Below are 26,770 nucleotides of genomic sequence, written 5' to 3'. Positions count from 1 at the left end.
AATGCCTTGGTAAAACTACATTGCTTCTACGAATGGGAATTCCAAATCTCAACTTGCATTCTCTTGTGATTCTAGAATGCATTAGTCGATGTACATATTTGACAAAGGGTCTAGTAAAATTGTGGAGTAAGTAGGCAGCACAGAAGGGGACTCTTCCTATTTAGGGTCTATGAAGCAGGTATTTAACAATGTCTGCTCAAATATCCTACACATTCAAGAAAACAATTTTTAATAAACCTGCAGGCCTATACACACTCTACATCCAATCATATCAGACTATTCCTGGTTCCCAAGCAACTCCATGCACTTTGACCAACCCATACCTTTGTTCATGCTTTTTCCTAAGTCTGGTATGTCCTTGCCCTTTGCATCCTTCTGTTAATATCCAATTCATCCTAAGGAACAATTCTATTATTCCATTACTGCTTCTTCCCTTTTCCATATTACTTTGTTTCAGGGTGAATTCAAGCTCTCTCTTTTCCTTTCCCTAAAGAATAAGTCTTTTCTTTTTCATTTTTCATTCACCTAACATGTAACTAAGGGCCGTTACTCAGTAGACACTCAGAAAACATTTGGTGAACTAACATGGCCTAGTAATCTAAACTTACAGATGCTTTTGGATTTAATGATCCTCTCAGATATTGAAAAGTCATTTGGAATGATAAGATTTATCAGAATTCTAAAACATCTTAAAAGACTTGTAATACTGCAGCTAGGGTATTATTTATGAGTCTGTATTCTACCACACACACAGAACATACTTTTTTTGAATAACACATAATAATGAATTTAATGACCTCTAAGTAATTTTTTTGTCCCCATGAAAAATTATCTCTGGAGCGTCTGAAAGCAAGTTTTTGCTATTCTTTCTTCTTTTAATCATATTTATGTTAATAATTTGCTTAGCAAATGTTTGGCACATTAGAATAATCATAAATTCCAAAAAAGTGAGATTGATTTATTCAAAATATATTTGCTAATCACCTGCTACGTGTGAGATACAAAGTGTTAATAGCAGTTAGCTCCCTCCCAAACACATACACCCTTGCCCTCAGGGAGCTTACTTCCTAGTAGGGAGAATCAGACAATAAGAAAAACATGTAAAATACAACCATGTATATATTCCTGTAATAAATACTATGAAGAAGTACTGATAAATATATGAAGAAAAGTAAAACAATGAAAGGCTGTCAGAATTTGATGGGAAAATAAATCCAAATGACTTATACTTAACCGTATATCTCCTTTTACAATTCTTTGTTTATTCTGTTTCCTGTTCTTTGTATCACTCCAGAATCTCTACATTTGTTAAGTTATGATACAAAGCATGATAGAGACTAACTTGATCTGAAAGCACAGGATTTTAATGGATTATGCAACTTTAATGCAATGTGGCCAAGACATTTGAACAGCTTGGAGAAATAATGAGAACATCTCACATGCTTGTAAACAGGTAAATTCACGTAGCATATTGGAGTCAATAAATTAAAAGACAACAATTATTTATTTTTATTTTTTTAATGTTTATTTATTTTTGAGATTTGAGAAAGAGAGGGAGAGAGAGAGTGAGCGCAAGCCAGGGAGGGGCAAAGAGAGAGGGAGACAGAATCCGAAGCAGGCTCCAGGCTCTAAGCCGTCCCAACATGGAGCTCAAGCCCACGAACCACGAGGTCATGACCTGAACTGAAGTTGGACGCTTAACTGACTGACCCACCAAGTGTCCTAATAATAATTGTTTTTTATTAGTTTTCTTTTTGACAGGAAACATCAAACATTTTAAGAATAGATATTTGAGTCCAGTAATATAGGAACTATATTACAACACTATTGGGATTAAATATCACTGAAATAACCTTAGGTTTGCATGGACAATTTTCCCACCATGACCATCCCCAGGATTGCTTCTTTCCCTTTAAACTCTGAACCTATCCTGTCAATGACTGACACTACCTACTAGGTATGCAGAAGCATCCCGACTTTTGGTGTGAACCTGTCACTTAAAGGGACCTTGGGTAAATTATGGATTCCTGAGAAAGATGATCCAGGCCTTTGATTAGGCATTTCTGAGAGAAGAGAGGAAAAAGGGAGAGAGAAAGCAGGAAAAAAGAGAAGGGGCAATGGAGAAGGGTGGGGGGGGGGGGGGAGAGAAGAACAGAAAAAGAGGGAGGGACAAGGAAGGAAATGAAATATCGGAAGAAAGAGAAGAAAGGATAATAATAGAATTGTGGCAAAATTTAAAAGAAATAACATGCCAGGATGTAATATTGTCAAGTGCTGCCTAAATAACTTTTGACTTTCTGTCTGTTTCCAAGAAAATTCTAATTTTCTTATTTACAAAGTTTCTGCTTATTGACAATGCCCTGGCTTTAGGTCTATCTTTGACTTCTGTAAGCCATGTTTTTCTTTGGCATTACCTATCACAGAAATTTTATCTAGATATTTGTTTATTTCCAGAATTACTTTTTTTTAAACTTACTCTAGCATCTGTTGCCTAATATTGGTTTTAGTTCTCCCTTACCCTTTCTTTATATTAAATAGATATATAACATCCACTGACAATTTTCAGTGCTAAAGGTCTTGATATTTTAAAGTTTTTACAGCTCTGTCCTGAATTAGTTTCAAAACATTTACACAATAGTTTCTCCACACTATTCAACACAGCCACAGTATTCATATTTCACTGATGTAGGGATGATTGTATGTGTGGTACAACCCTTGTTTCTCAGTTGGTCTTGAGATCCAGTGGGCTGACTATAAGTGGGTCATTTTGACATTAATAACCTTTATTTGGCTTGTCTGATCCAGTTCCCACCTGCTATTAGAGAGTCCTCAAGCATTGTAAATATCTTCCTCACCACTTAAGAACTTCTGGAACTCCCCAAGGACTTCTAGCATGTGCTTGGAAATAAGATCCGTCAAGCACTGTATGGATTCTGACAGGTACTGCCGCCATTCCCCGAGTCCCACTTGCATGAATGCTGTCCCAGCCAGTTCTACTATCCAAGTATGCACACCAGGGTGGCCTATGCCAGACTCTCCAGCTTCATCCTCTAGTACCATCACCACCTCTTTTGATGGGGCTGCTCAAGTACTGGAATGTTTATGAAGCTGAAGCGCCAGTGAATTCTGTGGCAAAACAGAGAAAAATGCTTGCTTGCTTCCTTCCTTCCTCCCCACTCCATCTCTCCCTACCTCCCTTTTTTCTGTCTTTCCTTCCTTTCTTTCATGCAATACCTTGTTGTAAAGAGCACCCAACCTGTGCGGCTTACACCTTAATTAATGACAGTTTCCAGTGAACACAGATCTCTCAGTTTCAATGCACACCCCTCCTTCACATTAGATTGCAGGTATGAAACTACAGGAATGACAGAGGCTCTGCTGTGGTTAGAATCCCTCCAGCAACTGATACAATGGTAACTGGGCAAATCAAGGATGCCCCACTCCCTCTTTCCTAACTTCTACCAGTCTCTGCAGCCCCTTAAATCAATAGACTCCTGCTTTGTCTAACTTAGGTCAGGAGACGTGCCCACAAGGGTCTTGCTGTCAGCAGCAGAAACTGTTTAGGCATAAACTAGGAGCACCACCCCACAAGATAATCCAGGATTTTATCTTCCCATTTCCTGTCTTGACCACTTTACTCTTCTAGGTTTTGACCACTTAACAATTTTACATTTTCTACTATTTGCTAATCATATAGATGATAATTCTCCCATGCAGTAATTTCACTACTTATTTGACTCCAAGAGAGATTATGTTGAGAAAGAGAAAAAGATTACTTGAGAAATATCTTGCGGGTCTTAATAACCCATGCTACTCATGTCTTCCATTTTAAAAGCTAATGGATAATTAACTCACTTGGCAATTAAATTTGAATTATACTACTTGTTTGCTATTTAACAATACTTCATTTTGACTAGTTAATATGTTTCCAAAATGGAGCTGCATCCTATTACACGCAATCAACTTTATTATTTTCATACTTAGAATTAAATCATGACAAAGCAGACTTCAGCTAAAAATGTGTTCATTTGCCAATCCTTTCCTCTGATAAATTCCCACAGTTTAGCAGGGTGCCTGGAACGTGTGCTAAACATGTTGGATGACTGCGTGAATGAATGAATGCATCAATCAATCATTCAATCAAGTTCTCCTGGGATACACTATGATCTTGTTAATTCAGTCTTCACCCATCCCCATGATTTATTCGGATCTCTGTTCACCTAACTAAATTCTTACCAAAGGACTTCCCTAGCATCTACTCTTATTTACATGTCATATGTAGGGATTGGCCTCCATTCCTGGGTGTTCCATTTTGTATGTTAGGAGTTGTTTTCAAGGAAGAGTTAGTTCACTGATTTCCTTCAGTGCTGTCCTACCATACCTTCTCCTTTGCTCCCATTTGCTCTCCCTCCCTTTATTGTCACTGGTCTGGCCCTCCACTTACATGACTTTACATGTCCAGTTCTCATGGCCATTTACGACTCTGGGCCTTAACCCCTAACTCTCTTCTTTTAGATTCCTAGTACAAATTCTCTCCTTTTGATGGGATATTTCCTCAGACATATCTCCACAAATGAGGTAAGTCTGAGACTTCCTCTCCCTATCAGTTGCCTCCACCAGACCTGTCTAGTCCCAGAGGCAGACAGATGGATGTTACAGAGTACTGTTTTTCAACAAGAGATCTATGAATCTCCTGATTCAGAATTACCTGCAATGGTTTAAAAATGAAGTTTTTCACCCTCCTGTTTCCAAGAAACATGTAACTGGCAAAATTGAAGATAATTTTCAAATGCATAAGAACATACCCTCATTTTTTCTTTCTTTAAACTGTTGTTTATCCTGATTGATGTAAATGTAATAATACCCCCAAACCGCATTAGATCCAGCACCGCTAGGGTTAATTTCAATTTAATAATTTCAATTTGCGTGTCAGAAAGCACTGAAGCTGATATAACTGGCTTAATTTGTAAAGCCCATTCCCACATTTGTGAATTCCTCTGAACAAAATGTGAGAATTCTCTGTATGTGTATCCTTGGGCACAGTTATGTATATTAACCATTCTTAAACTGTCAAAGTGTTTTGTGGGTCAGAATTTTGTTAGGTTTATAAAAAATTCTCCCCTAGATAACTTGAGGCAGCTTTTTTGATAACATATTTTGAGATTCACAGATTTAAGTTCTGATGTCACTGTATGTCTTGAACTAAGTTTTCCTGAATTTCCCTAAGAGTGGCATTTTCCAGCCCCAAACCCCATAGCATTCTGTTTATCTCTAAGGCTACTTATCATGTTGTATCTTGAATTACATTTGTTTTCATTTATTTTATCTTGATGGCATTTCAGGGCAAACCACTACCACCTGTCAGCAAAATGTGAGGGTAATGAAGCTGAAAATCAGGGGAGGGTCAGGAATTGGATAGTGAAGAATTATTATCAAAATGCAAAACTCATTCATGTTCCTTTCATGGAAGCAGAGTTGAAGATGTGGCTAATGGAACAAGACACATTAAATCTATATAGGGCATGTGCAAGGATCAAAGTCCATGGGGAAACATGAGGTCGCAGTAGGAGGAAGCTAATAAAAAGGCACATGTGGAAAGTAATGGTAGTGTTCACTTGTTCTATTCAGATTTATTGTCATAGATGGACTCTCATTACCATTTTGAGTTTTCTTTCTAAGGTTCAGGGCTTCTCATACTTTACTTCATCTTAATGAAGTAGCCTGCTTCATATAACAAGTCGAGAATCCTATTTCCTGTACTCCTATAACTCCATTGGTTATTCCTTTTTTTTTTTTTTAATCTCCACAGCATTTAACACTCACACGTATAAAGTGATAAATCTGAATGGATGAATTATACATACATTTTTCACTTCTAAGGGTTAACTAAAATTTTTCAACACGCACTGGTATTTGGTTGTGCATGCTAGTATAATTTTCTGTGGTTGAGGTAGCAAGTTCTCCAATTATACTTTCTATTGCCTCATTAGTCTTTACCTATTAGCAAGTAAGTTGTCCTTAATGGGGTATTTCGGATCATTTTAGTGATGGTCATTTATAATAAAAAGAAGAGACTACAGTAAACCTTGCACTGAGCTTTAATGTATTATTTAATTCTTACTCCATCTGCAAGTGTTTATTTTCTTTTATTAACTGTATCAGAAGAGGCTAATTTGTATAGCGTTTACATGTTATTTTCCCCAGTGAGGTGTCTGCTGTCATGCTTCTATGGCTCTATTATACCAGAAAATGATACAGCACTGCTTTCAATTGCTTTAATATAAAAATCAATAAAAAGAATTATATGGGGGGGGGGGGGGGAAGAATTCCCCTTACAACTGAGAATATGTAATAAACAGAAACAAGGAAAAATCTTGTAGTTGGTCAAACTTTTTTCTTCTTCTTTTACCTTTCTTCTTAAAAAATAGGAAGTCCCCTCCTGTATGTCTCAGAGGCACAGCTGTGTCACTGGCATGCCACCGCTGAGTCATCTGTGGCAGTCACTGTGTGCTAGTTAATTCTGCACAGTGCAGGTTAGGAAAAGGACCCATCAGAGAGTCTACAGCATAATTAAGAAACACTCTTCTCATCCCACTGCTCTCCATTATCTCTTCTTTTCACCTTGCCCTGTGTTTTCTTCTTTATGAAATGGTAGTAGTTTTTCAGTCTCGGTGAGAAAATAACAATTTAGCTAACCCCAAATGACTTGTGCACCAAGTTCCAGGTATGTGGCCGAAGTGAGAGATCTTGCCTAGTCATTTTCAGGCCAAATTTGAGGCAGATAAAGGGAAAGATAGAAAAATGTCTCAGGTCAAAAACTGTTAGCCAAATTCATTAAAGAAAACTGGATGTTGTTTGACTAATTGGAGGCTTTTTATTCCAAGATTTTTCCCACCCTCACTGTCTTCAGAAATTTTTGTCTTCATAAACCAAGCATTTTGCTTAAGTAATCTGTACATCCAAAATGGGGCTCAAACTCACGATCTTGAGATCAACAGTCACATGCTCTACTAACTCAGCCATCCAGGCAACCCTAAATTAAGCATTTTTGAAAAAGCCTTTCAGGTAAAGCTTTTTTTTTGTGGGGTGGGGGGTGGGGGATAGTAATATCCACACCAGTCATGACCTGAAGTGAAGTGATACCTCACTAAAATTCCACTTTGTTTCAAGGTCTCTGAGCTGGCAATCAGTCAGATTATCAACATATGACAAATATTTACTTCCGTGTGTGTGTGTGTGTGTGTGTGTGTCTGTGTCTGTGTGTGTCTGTGTCTGTGTGTCTGTGTGTGTCTGTGTGTCTAGCAAAGTTATAGGTACACAGTATGGTATGTCTGAAAATTTGTTTCAAGGATATGGCTTCACACTGTAGAGATATTTTATAATGGAATCCCCAAGCATTCACACACCACCAAGATGTTTTTCTGTCTGTCTTCTCATTTCAGTATTTAAAATGAATCTTACAGGGGCGCCTGGGTGGCGCAGTCGGTTAAGCGTCCGACTTCAGCCAGGTCACGATCTCGCGGTCCGTGAGTTCGAGCCCCGCGTCAGGCTCTGGGCTGATGGCTCGGAGCCTGGAGCCTGTTTCCGATTCTGTGTCTCCCTCTCTCTCTGCCCCTCCCCCGTTCATGCTCTGTCTCTCTCTGTCCCAAAAATAAAATTAAAAAAATAAATAAATAAATAAATAAATAAAATGAATCTTACAATATAATCCCCAAAGTATTATGTTATATACTTATTTTATGTATATGTGGATGTGTAATCACAAAAATTTTTAAGATTGATATGACTGGACTAATAAAGCAAGGATTATTAATTAAAATCACACATATGAACAAACATTATAAACTATAATTACATAAAATATAAAGTTTTAATAATTTTTTTAAGTTTGCAGTGGGACATACACTTGAGTTTGTCTCCCCTAACTTCTGTTTACCAAACTGGACTCATTTTTGTTCTTCATAGACTATCATGGAGTCATTTTAAAAAGCATATTTGAGAAAAAGCAGCAAAAGGCTTTGTCATACTCTAAATCAGGAGAAAAGTCATGTTTATATAAAAAAAAAAATCAGGATGGCTTACAAAAAATAAAGGTGGGGGAGGCAGAGGATGCTAAGGTCACTTGGAAGCCATTCATGTGGGTGGTGGCCATTTACGTTTCAATAAAACATGACCACTTACCATAGCAACCACAGGAGTGGATGGTACCTGTGCTGCCTCTGAGATACAATACTTTAATAAAGAAATACTTGCAGCGAAGAATAGACAAACATATAGGCACATTTTTATAATCTCATAATAGAAAACAATACCTTCTGAAAAAGCATTTATATTTTCCCAATTTTTAATACCGAGCTACTGTTTGATAATCAATACTATGCTATAAGCCATCTGTCTTGCTTTGTGACTAGCTTGCCTTTGAAAGTGATGATTTTTGTTTGTGTGCTTGTTTCAACAGGATGAATGTTGCATTTCAGGAGGCACCAAGAGGTCATGGGAAGGTAGCCTTTCTTTTCCTAGAGAATGGGGTACAAAACGACCGAAGTTCCTGCTAGGGGATACACTGGTTCTTGTGATTCTCTAAGGTCTTTCCGGGGATATGGCTCACATATTATCTCCTAATTTCCTTCTAGTTTCACACAAGGAGGAGGCTCCAGAGGGGTTTTAACGAACATAGGAGTTAGGCTGCAGTGGTCTGCGGAGGAGACTGATTTTGGCTACAAATTAGATCCCCGTGCTTTTTTCAAACCTCATTTATACACTTTGATTGCACGTTTACAGTTTACAACACCCTAAACTTTGTCCCTGAAAGAGTCCTGAATTATCTTATCAGTTGTTTCATATTTTTACAATGTTTATTTTGCATGTGTAGGATTATTCATGTATAATTACTATAAGCAGGCATATTCCATATGTTATAAAAGTTAAATTTTTACTTAGAAATCATAGCCAAGGAACACTCTTTTTTTCCAATGAAAGTAATTTAAATTGAAGTAATACCCTCTAATACCACCATCTGTACAAGTATGCTACTTTCAGAGTAATTAAATATGCATATCTGATCCACATACAGATGAACGAAATTTTATTGAGGCAGTATGCTATATAAATCCCCTATGTATTAAAGATGAGGAACCAATGGCATTTTATATTCATGAATATACAAATAAACACAAAGAGAGATATCTGATAAGTTTTATCTTTTCTAGAAAACTATTTTATCAACTTTTTCTAGTTAATATCTTTACTAAATAGTATGATCAACATTTTATTGGTCTAATATTCTGCATTGATTTCAAGCTTCACCAGCTATTTTCATGTTGTATGTATGTCTGGATTTATGATAGGTGCCCAACCACTTATCGTTTGCAGGTTCCCAGAGAGCTGAGCAATGCAGTGAAACTGAAATCATTATGTCGTCTGAATTCATTACAGTTGGACTTGCCCCTCCATGAAACAGCACTGCACAGCCAATAGGAATTCATGCCCCCAGCCCTTTATTACATCATCATGGTTTATAGTCCGTAACAAATACAAATACAGAAAGGAACCATAACAATATGACCTGCCAGCCTACCTTCTGGGGCTCTGCCTGATGAACTTGCATTTTTACTGCATGGGGCAGAAGCAAAGGGAACACACTCTGTTGTTACCCCCTTGTAAGACCAGACCATGGGTTCCTAGTCTCATCTTTGACCACATCATCACCACCATCTATCATCACAACCAATCTCAATTGGGAAATGCAGTCATTTAGGTAAGATCTCCCAGCAACAAGGTTTGGTGAGGTTTTGCTGATGCCAGTTTAAAAGTGGCTTCCCAATGCAGCAAAACACCCCAGTTACTTTTTATAAAGCATTACTACCTCCCTTACTGGAACTGACATGTGAACTGGGCCACAGAAATGGTCTGTATAAATTGACAGCTACTAAAGGAAGACTCTGTAGAGGACATTTTCATCCCGAATATTTAGGAATGGAATGTCTTTTTCTCACACTGTTCTTAATTGTTGAGAATTTGGTAATCAATGTTAATTTCCTTCATATCAAAAATTCACATTGAAGTCAAATTACATGTTAACTAGAAAGTGTTGAATTTTTTCTTCTCTTTAGCATGCTCTCAGTTTTTGTAACCATACTCAAAGTGGGTAAAACTTGCAAGCGGTATGGAAAGTTTCTTTTTATAATTCATACTTAGCTGTCCTTTAACAAACAAACTAAGAAACTAAATGAATAGTTTTTCAACAAAGGGAATTCCAAATTGCTTCTAGAACAGAAGCACAGTGCATGCTCTGCATATCTTATCATGTAGTTTTTTGTTTTTTGTTTTTTTGCTTAGGACAATTTTCCTTTTTCTTGTTTATAATAACTTAAAAGGACATAAAATGCAATACCTTAAGCATCAGATTAAAGTTCCATATAATATCATTGAAAATGCATTAAAAATTATGGTATTAGAAATATGGAATTGTCCTCCAAATATTTTCTCTTTGCCAATGAATTGAAATTGCCATCCAAAATTGACTACATATTCCAATGTCAAATGGTAATAACAAAACAAAGTCCAATATACCTTAGAAAATTTTAATCATGGAATCTTACAAAAATGTATACCCTAGGGTTTGTCTATTTTCATCTACTCTGGATAACTTTTTGTTTGTTTGTTCGTTTCCCTCTCAAGTTACATTTAAGGTTCAAGGAACTGTTTGCAGGGAAAGGTCTCGTTTTTATTGGAGACTACTGACGAAGTTCCAGATTCACCCGATCTGAAGTCTGTCACATCTGATACCCAACAGTCATTTCAGAGATTCCATAAAATCTAAAAGACTCAATAAGAAAGGATAACTGGATAGCCTGCACACCATCATGTCTTACTTGGAAAAAGACAGGTTAGATGGGACAGAAAGAGTTAACACTGGATTTCCATATTTTCTTCATCTTCTTCAATTGATGAAGTTTTGGGGTGATGGTGGGTGGTTTGGAGCCAACGGCCAAGAAAGAACTCTTGAAGATGTCTTTGGTGCAAAAAAGTGATTTTATTAAAGCACGTGGGACAAGACCCATGGGCAGGAAGAGCTGCACTGGGGTCGTGAAGGGTAACTCATTGTATACTCTCAGGTTAGGAGGGGGTCAGGGATAGAATAAGTCTCTAAGGAATTTTGGAAGCAAGATTTCAGAATCTTGAGGGGCTAGCTGTTGCTAGCAAAACAACATTTATTACTGTTCAGTAAAACCTCAGTCATAAGACCCTCCCAATGTATATCAGGGGGCCATAAACTTGGAGTATGACTGCCAGCATATATCTTGGGGGGGGGGTGAGATAAAAAAAAAAGTTTCCAAAAGAGTTTTTATATATTAAAGTAGACTTACAGGTTCCTGAGGGGTCAGGATAATGTTAAGCTAAGATTCTCTTTTGCCCCTAGCAAAGTGTCATCATCTAGGCAGCTGAGCTCCTAGAGGGAGGTCACTGTGCTCATATCAAGGACTTGTCAATGGGCTGCAGGTGGTAAGGGAATTTAGTTTTTCATTTGCCTTAGTTTCCCACATTACCATGGGGAGGACTTAAACCATTTTCCTTTGTTTTTGGGTAGCCAGGATGTCTGAGATATATTATACATATTCTACCTGGGGCGGGGGGGGGGGGGTGGCGTGGGCATATCACCCTGTATTTTGCTCTCAGCTTGCCCCATCCACACTTCCTCATCACAATGATTATGTATTACCTTTCTTCAGTAAAATAATTCATAGCTTTAAAAATAGTTGATCTTGGCTTTAGGCTGACTCTGTGTTCCAATTTTAGAACTCTAAGGTACACCATAATACAAACAACTAAGTCTTCCTAATCCTCCTACAAGTATAGTATAATCACAGTGACCATCATTTTATTATATAATGAGAGGAGTCTCACGCAGAGTTGGTTTTTTGATCCATCTAGTGTCCTGAGACTGGGAGGATTCATAAGGACTGGTAAAAGTATGGGAATGAAGTACCCTTCAGAAGAAATTAAAAGCCGAACTATCACAGGAGGGTCAGGCTCGTTAAAATAAGCAGCAGATAAGCAGCTCTCTCAAAAATGTTTGCTTTCTCAAGACATTTCAACCAAATATGAAAGCAGCTCATACTACCTTTAGTCCAAATGTAGAGGACCAAGTGAACGAACATATCTCTAGTTTGCACATTTTCTGCCATCAAACTTTTAAATACCTCTCAGTGAAAATCTGAGTAGTAAAAACTTTACCTGAAAACTTTGCCCCTTCAAAAAGTACATACTTTCTTATCATGGATTTCAAATACATGGTTTTTGAATGCCCTTTGAAGTAATCTTCAAATTCTTTATGCTACTCTAAATTAAGGATTCTCCATCACAATACACTTTTATATATTCACATAAATAAACCTATACTGCTTCTGAGCACTCCTCTTACTGTCACCATCATCCAAAATCACAGACCAAGCCAAAAACTCATTAGTAATCCACATTATAAAACTAAAAATATATTATGGGGGTCAAAAGAAATCTGTAATTTAATTTGGAAAATTATTTCAGATGTCTGACCTGCTTGCTTCTCCATGTATTTTCTGTTAGTTTTTGTTTGTTTTGTCTGTTTTTATTACTATTTTTGTGTGTGGAGTTTTTGTTTCAACTTACTGTTATTATCATTATCATTATTATTATGCTTTTACTGAGATCATGATGGACCATGGCTTTTGTACTAAAGGGATCTGAGAGATGAAGTCAAATGAATATGAGCTCTCAAAATGAAAACTGACTTATGCTATCAAGTCCAGAAAACATCCAAAAGCATTCATTCCCATCTTCCAACACAAATAAGGTTTCACCTATTCATGTGTGAATACAATCTAACTTAGATATTTCCTATTTCCTTCTTTTCCAGGAAATGTGCAGCTACTTGAAATTTTTTAGGTACACTTTAGTTTCCCACCTTAGAGAAAGATGGTGTGGCATGAGAGATATCACAACTACGCATGATTGAAAGCTTTCTCTTGTCTCAATGTGGGTATATTTATACTTGCTCATGACCTTTGAAAACAAAACTATGTACACTCTTTAAAATTATTTCAGAGCCTAAATAAAGTAGATCTAAAAAAGAATACTTTTTAAATGGTTAGGAAAATAACAGAATGATCTCATGTTTACAATTCTCCCTCAGCTCTTTTCAGATAGAATTTTAAAATAGATTTTTGTCTATGAAAGATAGTATTCATTTATATTGTACTAGCATGAGGTGATGCCACAAGGTATTGTCATCTATTTAAAATAGTTTTTAGTCTCTTGGGATGTTTATTTGAAATAGTTAAACTAAACTACGGTTTCTACTGGGGAAAAACTGAAACTCCAGAATTTTTTTTATTCAACATTCTACAAGGCAAAAGAAAACTTAAACATTTGGAGGGATAGACAGGGAGCATCTCTGCAGACACTGAGGCACTATTTGGTGCCTAAATTCTAATACCAACTACAAAACTAAAGCTACATTTGTGTTTAGATCTTTGGCAGAATATAATAAAGGACAGATGTAAAATATCATCTCTCACTTAATTCTCAATTTTCTCATTCTGGAAGTTAGAATTAGAGTAAAAACTACATGACGATTCAATTAGTAAAAACTATAGTAGACATTCAATTAAAAGGGAAGCTTGGAAAATAGCTAATATGTACCCCAAAGAGACATTATTAAGCCTCCCTAGACAAGAGTCTTGGAAGGTTTACTCACAATCCCACAATAGGAAAAAAAAAAAAACCTGACAAAAACACATTCAGATTTTTAGCTAAAACTTACTTCTTTTTTCTTTGTTTTTGCACAAAAACGTTCATAGCAGCTTTACTTGTAATAGCCAAAAATGCAAATGTCCATCAATTAGTGAATGGTAGAAGTATGGTATATCCATATAACAAAACATAATTATCAGCAAAAAGAAATAAATTATTGATACACACAAAAACCTGGGTGAACCTCCAAATTATGCTGAGCAGAAGAAATCAGGTAAGAGTACATGCTGTGTAAATTGTACATACCTGTGTAAATTCAAGAAAACATAAGCTGATCTATGTTGATAGAATGTACATCATTGGTTTCCTGGGGATAGTCAAGAGGCAGGAAAAAGGAATGAAAAGTTGCACAAGAAAGCTTTTGAAATGATGGACATGTTTGCTGTTTTGGTTGTGGTAATGGTTTCATTAGTTAAACATATGTCAAAACTTATTAAATCACACACCTTAAATATGGCATATAGTCTGTGTGTCAATTAAACCTCAATAAAGCAGTTAAAGAAAAAAGAATTCACTGATAAGACAAACTTGGCTTCCTGCCTATCCAATATTTGTTTTCCCTTTCGTTAGCTTAATGGAACCCCAATCTGGTGTGTGGTGGCAGTGTGAATGGATCATAATCTATGCCACTCATAACAATCCTATTGCCCTCCCTCTACCTGCCTCTTTTGCAGTTGTGAAAAGCCATATAACCCAAATCCAAAGAGACCTAGGCTGAAGTCTGCTGATGACGGTTCTCGGAGTGTTGACTCTCTCAATGAAATGGGATTAAGATGGTTTGATCCTTTCCCCTTCTGCCTTCTTCCTTAAAACTAACCTCTTTTATTAACAATTATCAAATCCAAACTATGACTGCAATGAGAAAACTGTATCTAAATGGTAATGAGAGCAATATTAATAAAAACAACAAAAATTAATTTAAAACTATACAAGGTGGTCTTCCACTTCTGACCATGAAAGAGGAGGTAGGTACAAACTTACTCTCATTATAAAACAACTAGAAAACTGAAAGAAAAAAAAATATATATATATATAACAGTTTTTAGAAACTTAATGCTTTATAATGACCCCAGGTTTCTACTTGGAGGCATTCTCCAGGCTATGGTGCAGGGAAAACAACAGAAGTCTTACCAAAATGAGAACAGGAATCAGCTTTTGGTAAGGCCAAGGACACTAGAATTTTCAAGGGAGAGTATAGAAAAGGAGGGAGATACATAGAAAGTGCTTCAGAAATCTGCACAGAGTCCCCCTTAGTATGTTAATAGATACGAATCTACACACACCTATTAGAAACTCTATGAAGCCAAGCAAAAAGCAACTTTTAGAAAAAGAACAATTATAGGATAGCTACAAAACAAATGAATCTCTGATTCTCAGAGGTCACATAAAGCAGGAAATCATTCAAATCTCAACAAACCAGGTTGGGGAGATTTCACTGACTATATGGGACATTCATTAAAGAACTCAGAAGGCTGACAACTTATTAGCAGGACTAAATTTGGCCTAGAATAAATCCTACTCTCTACCTACCAAAAATCCTTAAAAAAAAGACTCAGATCCAGTGCTTACAAATGTGAGATTCACAATGTTTCATTACTATAAGAAGTAACAGGAAAAACTGACTTATAATCAGGAAAGACATCAATTGATAAAAGCATAATCAGAAATGACAGAAATAATGGAAGTAGCCAAAAAGATGTTGGTGAGTATGCCCAAAGAATTAAAGAAAAACATCAACATAAAATGGAGAATAGGGGATTTGAAGACCCAAATTGGAGCTACTACAGATGGAGTATAAATAAATAACCGAGATTAAAATCTCACTAAATAGTGTCAATAGCACAATAGATAATGCAGAGAAAAAAAAACAGTGAATCACAAAATAGCATTAGAAACTCTTCAAATGAAACTCAAACTGGAAAAAAAAAATCTCAACAAGAATAACAACAAACACAGAACCTCAGTAACCAATGAGACAATATCAAGTCCTCAAACATATGTATAATTGAAGTTGCCAAAGAAAAGGAAAATATGAGGACAGAAAAAATACTTGAAGGAGTGGTGACTAATTTTTTTTTTCAACTTTAATGACAAGATCGACTTATAGATCCAAGAAACATTTAAGGTCTAAGAAGAATGAACAAAAACAAAAATACACTGAGGCACACATAATCAAATTCCTCAAAACTACTGATAAGGAGAAACTCTTTAAAAGGCTAATAAAAAAGATACATTATATACAGAGAGGGAAAAAAATGGCAACAGATTTCTTATCAGAATATCAGTGATCCAGGAGTAGACAATGGAATGTAATCTTTAAACTGCTAAAGAAAAAATAATCAGGGGTGCCTGGGTGGCTCAGTGGATTAAATGTCTGACTCTTGATATTGGTTCAGGTCATGATCTCACAGTCATGAGATCGAGCCCCATGCTGCACTCCACACTGAGCATGGAGCCTGCTTGGGATTCTCTTCCTCTCTCTCCACATGTGTGGAGCTCATGTGTTAGCTCTCTCTCTCTCTCAAAATAAATAATAAACATTAAAGAAAGAAAAAAATAAGTAACTGTGAATATAATATTTGAAAAATGAAGATTAAATAAGGTACCCTGAGAGTTCTCTCAGTCTGTTAAGCATCTGACTCTTGGTTTCAGCTCAGGTCATGACCTCATAGTTCGTGGGTTTGAGTCCCACATCAAGCTCCTCAATGCCAGCACTGAGCCTGCTTGGTATTCTCGCTCTCTCCCTCTCTCTCTGTCCCTCCCCCACTCATTCTGTCTCCTTTAAAATAAATAAACTTTAAAAAACATTTTAAAAAATTTTATTCAGAGCATAACTAACTAATTAAATCAGAAATTATAATGTTTTGTGGGATACTTAACATATGTAGAAAAAATATGGTAACAACAGGCATAAAGGATATGGGAGGGAAATGATAGTAAACTATTATAAGGTTTCTACATTCCTTATAATGAAGTATCATATTTGAAGGTAGACTGTAACTAACTAAACATGCAACTTTTAAATCTTAGCAACTACTAAAAGTATAAAACATAGAGGTATAAGGTGATAACCCAACAGTGAAAATAAAAGAGATTCATAAAAATAGTTAAACAAAAACAAAAGGCAGAAAAAGATAAAAAGAAAACAGAAGAATAAAAATATAAGTAGAACAAATAGAAAAATAGAAAAAAATAAGTTTGCATATTTAAACCTAGCCACACCAATCATACTTCCACTAAGTGTAAAAGGAAAAAACATTGTAATTAAAAGGAAGAGATTATCAGACATACAAAGAAGCAAGACCCACTCATCAATAATAATATTAGAACCTGACTTTAAGTATAGACATAGGCAGATATAGATATAAATATAGATGCAAAGAGATTTACCATGCAAACACTCACCATAAGAGAGCTAGCATGGCTACATTAATATCAATGTGGGCTTTAGAATAAGAAATGTTATCAGAGATAGAGACATTTCATAATGATAAGAAAGACATAACAATCCTGTGTATATATTCAGACACAAAGCTTCAAATACCTGTAAGAAAGCCTGACACGACCTAAGGAAGAAATAAATAAATCCACATTGCAATTGAACATTTCAACATTCTGACTCATAATTAGTAAGACAAACAGAAAATCAATAGAAACATATACATGATTTTAAAACATTATCAACCAACTTACCTAACATTCACAGAACACTATACCAGCAGCTGGTAAGTACAGATTCTTTTCAAGTACACATGGAATATTCCCAAAGATAGAATATATGCTGGGTTATAAAGTAGTCTCAATTATTAAAGGAGTAAAACACAGATTATGTTCTCTTGTCATGATAGAATTAATTTAGAAATGAATAATGGAAAGTTATCTTTAAAATCCCCAAGCATTTGAAAATTAAGTACCACAGGTGAATATTGTACTGGAAATCCTAATTAATGCAACAAAATAAGAAAAACAAATACTATACATACATTAAAATGGAAGAGACAAAATTGCCATTATTTATAAATATTATGGTTGCATACACAGATAATTCTGGATAAATTAATCAACAGACTAATATGTAGTGTCAAGAATCCTGCATATAAGGTCCATATACAAAATTCAAAAGCATTCCTATACATAGTCATGATAAATGAGAATATTTAATAGAAATAAAAGATTTCATTTAAAAAAATGAGTAATTTTTAAATCAATTTCTTAAAAAAATATCTTGAGGAATGTGACAAACTAATGCTAAAATGTATATACGTAAGAAAAAGACCAAGAATTGCTAAGACAATTCTAAAGAAGAACGAAGTATGGGTAGTTGTTCATTGTAAACAAATTTATTACACTTCCATAATAATTAAGAATATAATATTGATGCAATGATAGACCAATAGACAAACTGAAAAGGAAAAAAAAGCCCAGAAACAGACCCATGTACATACAAAACTTAATATTTATCTGTGGTGACATTACAAATAAGTAAAAAAAGGAGAGTCTGTTAAATAAATGATATAGGGAAAATTGGTCAATTATGCAAAAAAAAAAAAAATAGAAATTGGATCCCTGCCTCACATTGTACACAAAAGTTCAAGCTGAAATTAGTGATTTCCTAATTTGTATTTGACTTTGCAAAACATTACATTTTTTTTTTCAACTTTTTTTTTTTTTTTTTTTTTTTTTATTTATTTTTGCGACAGAGAGAGACAGAGCATGAACGGGGGAGGGGCAGAGAGAGAGGGAGACACAGAATCGGAAACAGGCTCCAGGCTCCGAGCCATCAGCCCAGAGCCCGACGCGGGGCTCGAACTCACGGACCGCGAGATCGTGACCTGGCTGAAGTCGGATGCTTAACCGACTGCGCCACCCAGGCGCCCCAAAACATTACATTTTTAAAAGAAGATAAGACTGAGTAGAATTTCTTAAACATGACACAAAGTACAATGAGCCATAAAGGAAAATATTAACATTTTTCTTCAAATGTTTAGAAAAAAATCTTCAGATAAAGTAAAAAAAATAGTCATAGTCAAAGTTGGAACAATTTGAGAAACAAAATAAATAGAGTATCATTGGATTATAATCTGAAGTATAAAATAAATATCTATAACTCCATACTGCTATAAATAAATGATTGAATAAATGGGACAGAATAGACAAATCTCTTATGAAAAAGAATTCCAAATAATTTATGTAACATTTCATCTCCAAGGGGGTGGAATAGAGCTTCCCACTACTTAAGTGTGGACTGCCTATAGTGACTTTCTTCCAAAGAGTAAAATATGGAAAAGGGAAAAAATGAATTACTTTACAATGCAGAAACCTGACAAACAAACAACCTCAGGTGACTGATGTTAATATCAACAGTAAATAAGTCATGTTGATAGTATGTACCCTTCATCTGATGTGATTAGAATGTCACTTTTCATCTGTGATTTTCCTCCCTAAAACCCTCAACCTCAGAATAACCATGAGAATAATATCATACAAATTCCAACTGAGGAATACTTGATCAGTATTCCTCAAATTATTAAGGTCATCAAAAACAAGGGAAAATTGAGAAACTGTCATAGCCAAGAGAAGCCTTAAGAGATATGATGACTAAATTAATGTGATATCCTGGATGGAATCCTGGAATGGGGTGGGGGTAGGGGAGGACATTAAGTAAGGAAATTTGAATAAAGTATGGATTTTACTTAATAATACTATATGATATTGGTTCATTAATTATGATAAGTGTACCACACTAATGTCAGTTATTAATTAATAGGTGAAACTGGGTGTGGGGTATACAGGAATTTTCTGTACTACCTTTGCAACTTTTTTGTAAATCTAAAACTGTTTTAATTTAAAGGTTTTCTTGAAAAAAGAAGAGAGCCATAGTTTGGGAGAAAGTTTTTGCAATATGTGCAAAATATGCAGATTAACATTGAGGACATATAAAACACTCAATAAATCAATAAGTAAAAAGCATGTAATCTAAAAGAAAAATTGGCAAAGAATATGAACTGTCAATTCACAGAACAGGGAATCTTAATGGCCATATACTTATTACAGAGAAACTCAATGTCATAATCATGATGGAAATACATATTTAAATTTCAATGTGATAAAATTTCAGATACACCATGTGATTTAAAATTTTAAAATTTGACATTGTAGAAGGGGAGGTGGAACAATGGTGATTCTCATGCTCTAATTATAGAGTGAAAATTAGATCAAACATGCTGGAAATCTGCTTAAAAACATTTAATAGAGTTGGGGCGCCTGGGTGGCTCAGTCGGTTAAGCGGCCGACTTCAGCTCAGGTCATGATCTCGCAGTCCGTGAGTTCGAGCCCCTCGTCAGGCTCTGTGCTGACAGCTCAGAGACTGGAGCCTGTTTCAGATTCTGTGTCTCCCTCTCTCTGACCCTCCCCTGTTCATGCTCTGTCTCTCCCTGTCTCAAAAATAAATAAAACGTTAAAAAAAAAAATTAAAAAAAAAAAACAAACCATTTAATAGAGTTGAGGATGCACCCTACCTTTCAATCTAAGTATTCACCTCAAAGTATATATAGTTGGAGCAGTTTTCTTCCTAATGGTGTATTAACACAGCTGGGGGTATACAATGATGTTCATACAATGATATGCAGGCATAGGTAGATCCAGGTAGATCTCTCTGAGAGACAGAGAGATCTCATCTTTGAGTTGAGATCCAATCCAATGGTGGATTGCCCCAGGTCTAAAAAAATCTCTCGGTGGCAAAGAGATATTTCAAGAATGCACAGCTCAAAAGAGAAAGTCCAAGGACTGCAAACAGTAAGAATGGTTAAAAAATACTGAAGGGAGTAGGGCCTTATTTAATCCAAGTGACAAAAACAGTCATGGCCCATGTCTTTATCTTTTTATCCTTCTTTCTTTCCATCTATCTTAGAATTCAAAAGTGAATTGGTTGTCATAGAGATGAGTATAAAGCACTCATATTTGAATTGAAAAATAAAGTCATATATTTCTGACAGAAAGTAAGTCTGATAAGTGTTTGTTTTGACAATGAAGACTGGTTTGCCCTTTTAGTTAAATGATAAACATTTCCCATAAATCAGATTAGCCAAATCTGCTCCAAGGTTTTGACCAAAATATATTTAAAGCATAAATGCAACATAGAATATGCTGAAACATGTATCCTTTGTAATTCTTACCTTGAACTCAAAAACAAACAAAAAAAAAGCATTAACTTAAAAATGTACAGAGGGATAGTTTTCAAATAAATGAAATGTCTATCAAAATGAAAACAGAGTAATGAACTCTGGTATATTCATACAATGTAATAATATACATCATCAGTTAAAATGAATGGATTTACGTGTACCTTCAGGTACATCAAAAATGTGAAGTTGAAGAAATAAAACAAGCTACAGAATACGTTCTGTGAATATCCTGTCAATTAGTATTTATTGAAAAGTTATTATATTGCAGGCATCATTTTAGGTGCTTGGGATATAGTGTCAACAAAACAAAAACCTCTGCTCTTACAAGACTCAATATTCCCTTGGAGGAGGAAACACCCAATCAACAAACAAAATGTCAACAAATACATGTGATTCTAAAACTATCTAGTCAGATAATGGCAAGGATGGGAAAGCAAGACAGGGAGTGCTAGCTAGACAGAGTAGGTGAGGGACCAGGGGAGTTACAATCATAAATAGACTGGCCAAAGGCAGCTTCACTGAGAAAGAAACACATGGAATACTTAAGCAAGTGAGCCATGTGTTCATCTGGGGAAAACAAGTTATAGGCAAAAAGAACAGGAAGTGGGAAGGCCGAATACGGAGGTTTAAGAAACAAGGAGGCCATGTGGCTCAGGCAGAGTGAGTAAGGAAGAGAGTAATCAAGAGGGTCATAGAGTAAGAGCTCCTAGATTGTGAATAAAAGAGGAAGGAGTCTTTGGAGGATTAGGAAATTATCTAATTCTACTTATAAAAGCACCATAAAGCTTCTAAGTTAAAACAACAACAACAACAGGACTGCCTGAGGGGTGCAGTGGATTAATTGTCCAGCTCTTGGTTTCAGCCCAGGTCATGATCTCACATTCCTGAGATGGAGCCATCCCTGAAATTGAGCATGTGCTGACAATACGGGGCTTTCTGGGGATTCTCTCTCCCTTTGTCTCTGCCCCTCCCCTGCTCACTTGTGCTCTCTCTCTCTCTCTTTCTCTCTCTCTCTCTCTCTCTCTCAAAAATAAATAACAAAAACCCCCAAAACTATAGAGGTAGGAAGCAAAAGCAGAAGGATGACCATTTATTTACAAGACTGTTTAAATATTACAAATGAAATATGATTATAGTTTGGACTATTGTGGTGGCAGAGTAAGTGGTCCAATGCAGTCAGATAGGGGTTATACTTATTAATACAATTGGAAGGAAAAATCAAATTGCCTTAATAGAATAATATGCATAGCATGATACCATTTTTAATACATTTGAAACTATAAAAACCAAGATTCTACATTCCCTTTTTATATACACAAATATAATTAACACATAAAAACATGAATGTGAAAGATGAAGACCAAATTTACAATTGTAATAATCACTGAGGAGACAAATAGGGGACTTCTACTATATGTATATTATACTTTAAACAGAAGATGTATTATTGCTTCAGCTCTCAAGAAACATTCAATCCAGCCATAAAAAGATCAGCATACATTAGAAAGTCAAGATCAATACAAGATAGAAATGTGCTGAATTATAGGTATTGATTAAAATACCAATGAATCCAAAGAAAGCAGCACTATGCTTGAATATGTCTAGGGTGTAATGTTGCACAAAATCTTTCTTATGGCCAAAACTTATTTGCATTCATTGATTTATACTAAGCTAGAGAAACAAACCTGGGGTGATAGTGAGGTAGTACAAGTACCGTGTCAACCATATCAACATTGAAGTTCATAATCACACCACAATGACAATGTGTGCATGTGTGTGCTCAGGGATAGGGGCAACAGATGTCAAATTTTAAAAGGAATGGAGAAAAGCCAACATAGTCTCATACAAACTCTTCCAGGAAACAGAAAAACAAAATACTTAGCAGATCATTTCATGAAACAAGATTACACTGATAATAAAATCTCACAATAATGTTAGCAAGAAAGAAAAATGCATGCCAATCTCTCTAGTAACATAGTTACAAAAGATTCTTAAGCAAATTATTAACTAATTGAATCCAGCAATATATAGAAAGGATCATTCATCCCAACCAGGGATGGGAGTGTGGATTTAACATTTAAAAAACCATAAACAGAACTCACCTTTTTAAGAGGATAAAAAGATAGAGTATGTGAACATCTCAATACATATAGAAAAAGCATTTGATAGAAGTGAATAGCTATTTATTGTTTAAAAAGTTACAAATTAGAAATAGAATAGTCCCCTCTTAATCTAATAGTTTCCACAAAAAAAATACAGAAAATTGAAATGATGAATTATTAAAAACTTTTCCCCTGAAAACAGTCATAAAATGAGATGCTGAATATCACCATATTTCTTCAATATCACACTGGGGGGTCCTAACCAGTGAAATAAGGCAAGAAAATAAAATTAAAGGTATTAGATTTAGAAAAAAATAAAATTTCATTGTTCTGGGAGGACATGACTGTGTATAAAAAAGATCCAAAAGAATCTACAAACCATAAGAAGTGAATTTGGCAGGTCACTGTACACAGGCTAAAATGCAAAATTTATATAACTACACACTAACAACAAACTATCAGAAGATAAAAATTTTTTAAAGTATAATTTCTAAAAGCATAAAAGCCAGAAATTATGAATCAATCTAATAACTGGTGTGCCAGACCTCTACAGAGGAAACTATAAAATTCTATTGAAAAAGAGTAAAGAAGACCTAAATAAATGAAAGATAAATCATATTTGTGAGTTGAAGAGCTAAATGTTTTAAAGACAACAATCCTTTACTTGATCAATAGATTCATTGCAAATCCAACTAAAATTCCAACATGTTGTTTTGTGGAAGGTGACAAGATAATTCTAATATTTATATGGATATACAAAGGTCTAAAATTGCCATGGTATCTTGAAGAAAAGGAACAAAGGTGGAGAACTTACACTATCAGATGTTAAACTTATGATGTATTGGCACTAAAAAAAGAAAAAAACAGACATAAAGAATAAAATAACAAATCCAGAAAAATATCTACATTTAACTATAATAAAAGTGAAAATCAATGATGCTGCAGTACAGAGGGGTCAGGAATTTATTTTTCTAATAAATGGTCCTGGGCCAATTGGAGATCCATTTGACAAAAAAGAAATCTTTCACCCCCTTCCTCATACCACATACACACACACACACACACACACACACACACACACACACACACACAAAATCCAGAATGATTAGAATCTAGATTGAAAGATAAAAGTAAAATTTAAATGAATGAATGAACAAATGTATAATACCTTTTAGAAGAAAACGCAGAATATCTTAATGAGTTGGGGTGAGAATAATTTTCTTAGAAAGGATAAAAAAGAAGAAAAATGGGTGAAATGGACATTAGGATTGAAAACTTCAAATTGTCAAAAGGCAACATTAAGGACAATAAAAAACAAAAATAGTAGTAATAGTTATTTCAATGTCATGAATTCCTATTCACAATATATAAAGATCTCCCAACAAATCAATAAAATAAAGGTAGACAACCGATTTTTAAAATTGGGAAATACTTGGGGCACCTGGGTGGCTCAGTCGGTTAAGTGTCCGACTTCGGCTCAGGTCATGATCTCATGGTTCGTGGGTTTGAGCCCCGCATTGGACTCTGTGCTGACAGCTCAGAGTCTGAAGCCTGCTTCTGATTCTGTCTCCCTCTCTCTCTGCCCCTCCCCTGCTCACACTCTGTCTCTCTCTGTCTCTCAAAAATAAATAAATGTAAAAAAAAATTTTTTAATTGGGAAAAACTGAACAGATAGGTCTCAAAATGAAATGACATACAAAATGTGCTCAACTTGGATTATCAGGAAAATGCAAAATTAAAACCACAATTAACAAGTATACAACACCAGAATGGCTAAAATAAAAAAGGCTGTCAGAACCAAGTTATTAGCAGAATTTGGATCAACTAAAACTCTCACACAATGCTGGTATAAATTGAGGAGTGGTAAAATCTTTTGGAAAACTGTTTAGCAGTATCATTTAAAACAGAATGCATGTACTTAATGACCTAGCAATTTGTGTAATTTTCATAGAAGTACCATTCATAATAGCCATAAACTGAAAAAATCCCAAAAAACTGTCAAGAGTAGAATGGATGAATTATTACATATTCATAAAATGGAATTCTATACTCCAGTGACAACAAACGAACTGCAGCCAAATGTAGCATTATGCAAATCTCACCAACATAATGTTGACCTAAAAAACTACACATAGAAGTATATACTGTATAATTCCACTTACATAAGGTTCAAAACTAGACCTCTTTAAACAAAAGTTCAAATCTACCTGTGGCATTAGAAAGGAGAAAATGGTTACTCTCAGGAAAAAAGACAAGTGACTAAAACAGGTCTCAAGGAAACAGGTCCTGATTATGTTCCGTTTCTGAATCTGAATGCTTGTTATTTCAGTGAAATTTTGTGAAAATTTACAAACTATACATTTGTGATCTCTGCACTTTTCTACAGGCATGTAACACTTCTGTATAATTACCAAAACAAAACAAAACAAACACATGTACTTGAGGAAACTGGGGAGTGGGGAGTGGGAGGGGAAAATGCTTAAAGATGAACTAGGCTCTATATTTAAGTTAAAATTTTAATAAATAAAAAGTAAAAATTGTAAGCAAATTTTTAAAAATTAGTAATGGAACCCCAAGCATAAAATTCACTAAGAAGAAAGAAGTCTGGTAAGAAAAGCCACAGCAGATATAAGTCCTGATAGTAGGCAGTTAACAATGCCTAGTATGAAGCAGCATGTGCTAAAGTTAACTCCCTAGGTTGTTATATAACCCTTGTGTTAGTCTGGTAAGATTGTCACAACAACATGCCACAGATTAAGTGGCTTAAACAGCAGAAATTTATTTTCTCACCATTCTGGAGGCTAGAAGTTCAAAATCAAGGTGTTACCACCTTTAGTTTTTTCTGAAGCCTCTCTTCTTGGTTTGCAGTTGGCCACCTTCTCCTTGGACGTGGTCTCTCTTCGGTGTGTGCCTACCCCTGGTGTGTGCATGCATGTGTGTGTGTGTGTGTGTGTGTGTCGTTAGTTTTTTAAAAAATAGATCCAGGGATGCCTGGGAGGCACAGTCAGTTAAGCACCCAATTCTTGATTTCAATTCAGGCCATGATCTTGCAGTTCATCAAGCCCCACATCAGGGCTTAATAGTGGGGAGCCTACTTGGGATTCTCTCTCCCTCTCTCTAACCTTTCCCCATAAATAAATTTAAAAAAATAAAAATAGATTTTATTTTTTAGAGCAGAAAAACTGCAGAAAGTACAGAAATTTTCCATACATCTCCTCCTCACACATGGATAGCCTCCCCCATTATCAACATCCCAGCAAAAGTAGTGCATTTGTTACAACTGATGAACATATATTGACATCTCATTATCATCCAGAGTTCGTAATTTACATTAGGGCTCACTCTTTAGGTTGCACATTCTATGGGTTTCGAAAAATTTATAAAGCCATGTATCCATCATTATGATATAATACACAGTATTTTCACTGCCTACAAATTTGTGCCCCACCCATTCATATTTCCCTTACCCCTAATCTCCAGCAGCCACTGATCTTCTTGTCTCCATAGTTTGGCCTTTTATAGAATTAATTGGAATTAGACAGTATGTAGCCTTTTCAAAATGACTTCTTTCACTTATTAGTAACATGAATTTTAAGGTTCCTCCATGGCTTTTCATGGCTTGAGAGATCATTTCTACTTAGTGATGAATAATATCCCATTATCTAGATGTACCACAGTTTCTTCATCCATTCA

At 35.4% G+C, this 26,770-nt stretch overlaps 1 long non-coding RNA gene across 3 annotated transcripts in view; it reads left to right on the top strand.

The window, feature by feature from the left end:
• The first annotated feature begins 9,516 nt into the window (after positions 1-9,516).
• The window catches only part of LOC131504332 (uncharacterized), a 42,107-nt gene continuing 24,853 nt past the window's right edge, over positions 9,517-26,770 (top strand). For 2 of the 3 annotated variants that reach the window (XR_009257923.1, XR_009257922.1), the window contains exons 1-2: positions 9,517-9,757; positions 12,896-13,014. This is a non-coding gene — a long non-coding RNA (uncharacterized LOC131504332). The remainder of the gene's footprint in view (positions 9,758-12,895; positions 13,015-26,770) is intronic. The other variant, XR_009257924.1, reaches the window with a different exon arrangement.

Source organism: Neofelis nebulosa, chromosome 2, assembly GCF_028018385.1.
Source record: "Neofelis nebulosa isolate mNeoNeb1 chromosome 2, mNeoNeb1.pri, whole genome shotgun sequence".
Taxonomy (NCBI): Eukaryota; Metazoa; Chordata; class Mammalia; order Carnivora; family Felidae; genus Neofelis; species Neofelis nebulosa.
Note: the sequence above shows the minus strand (reverse complement) of the source record. Positions and strands in the feature narration are given on the sequence as shown.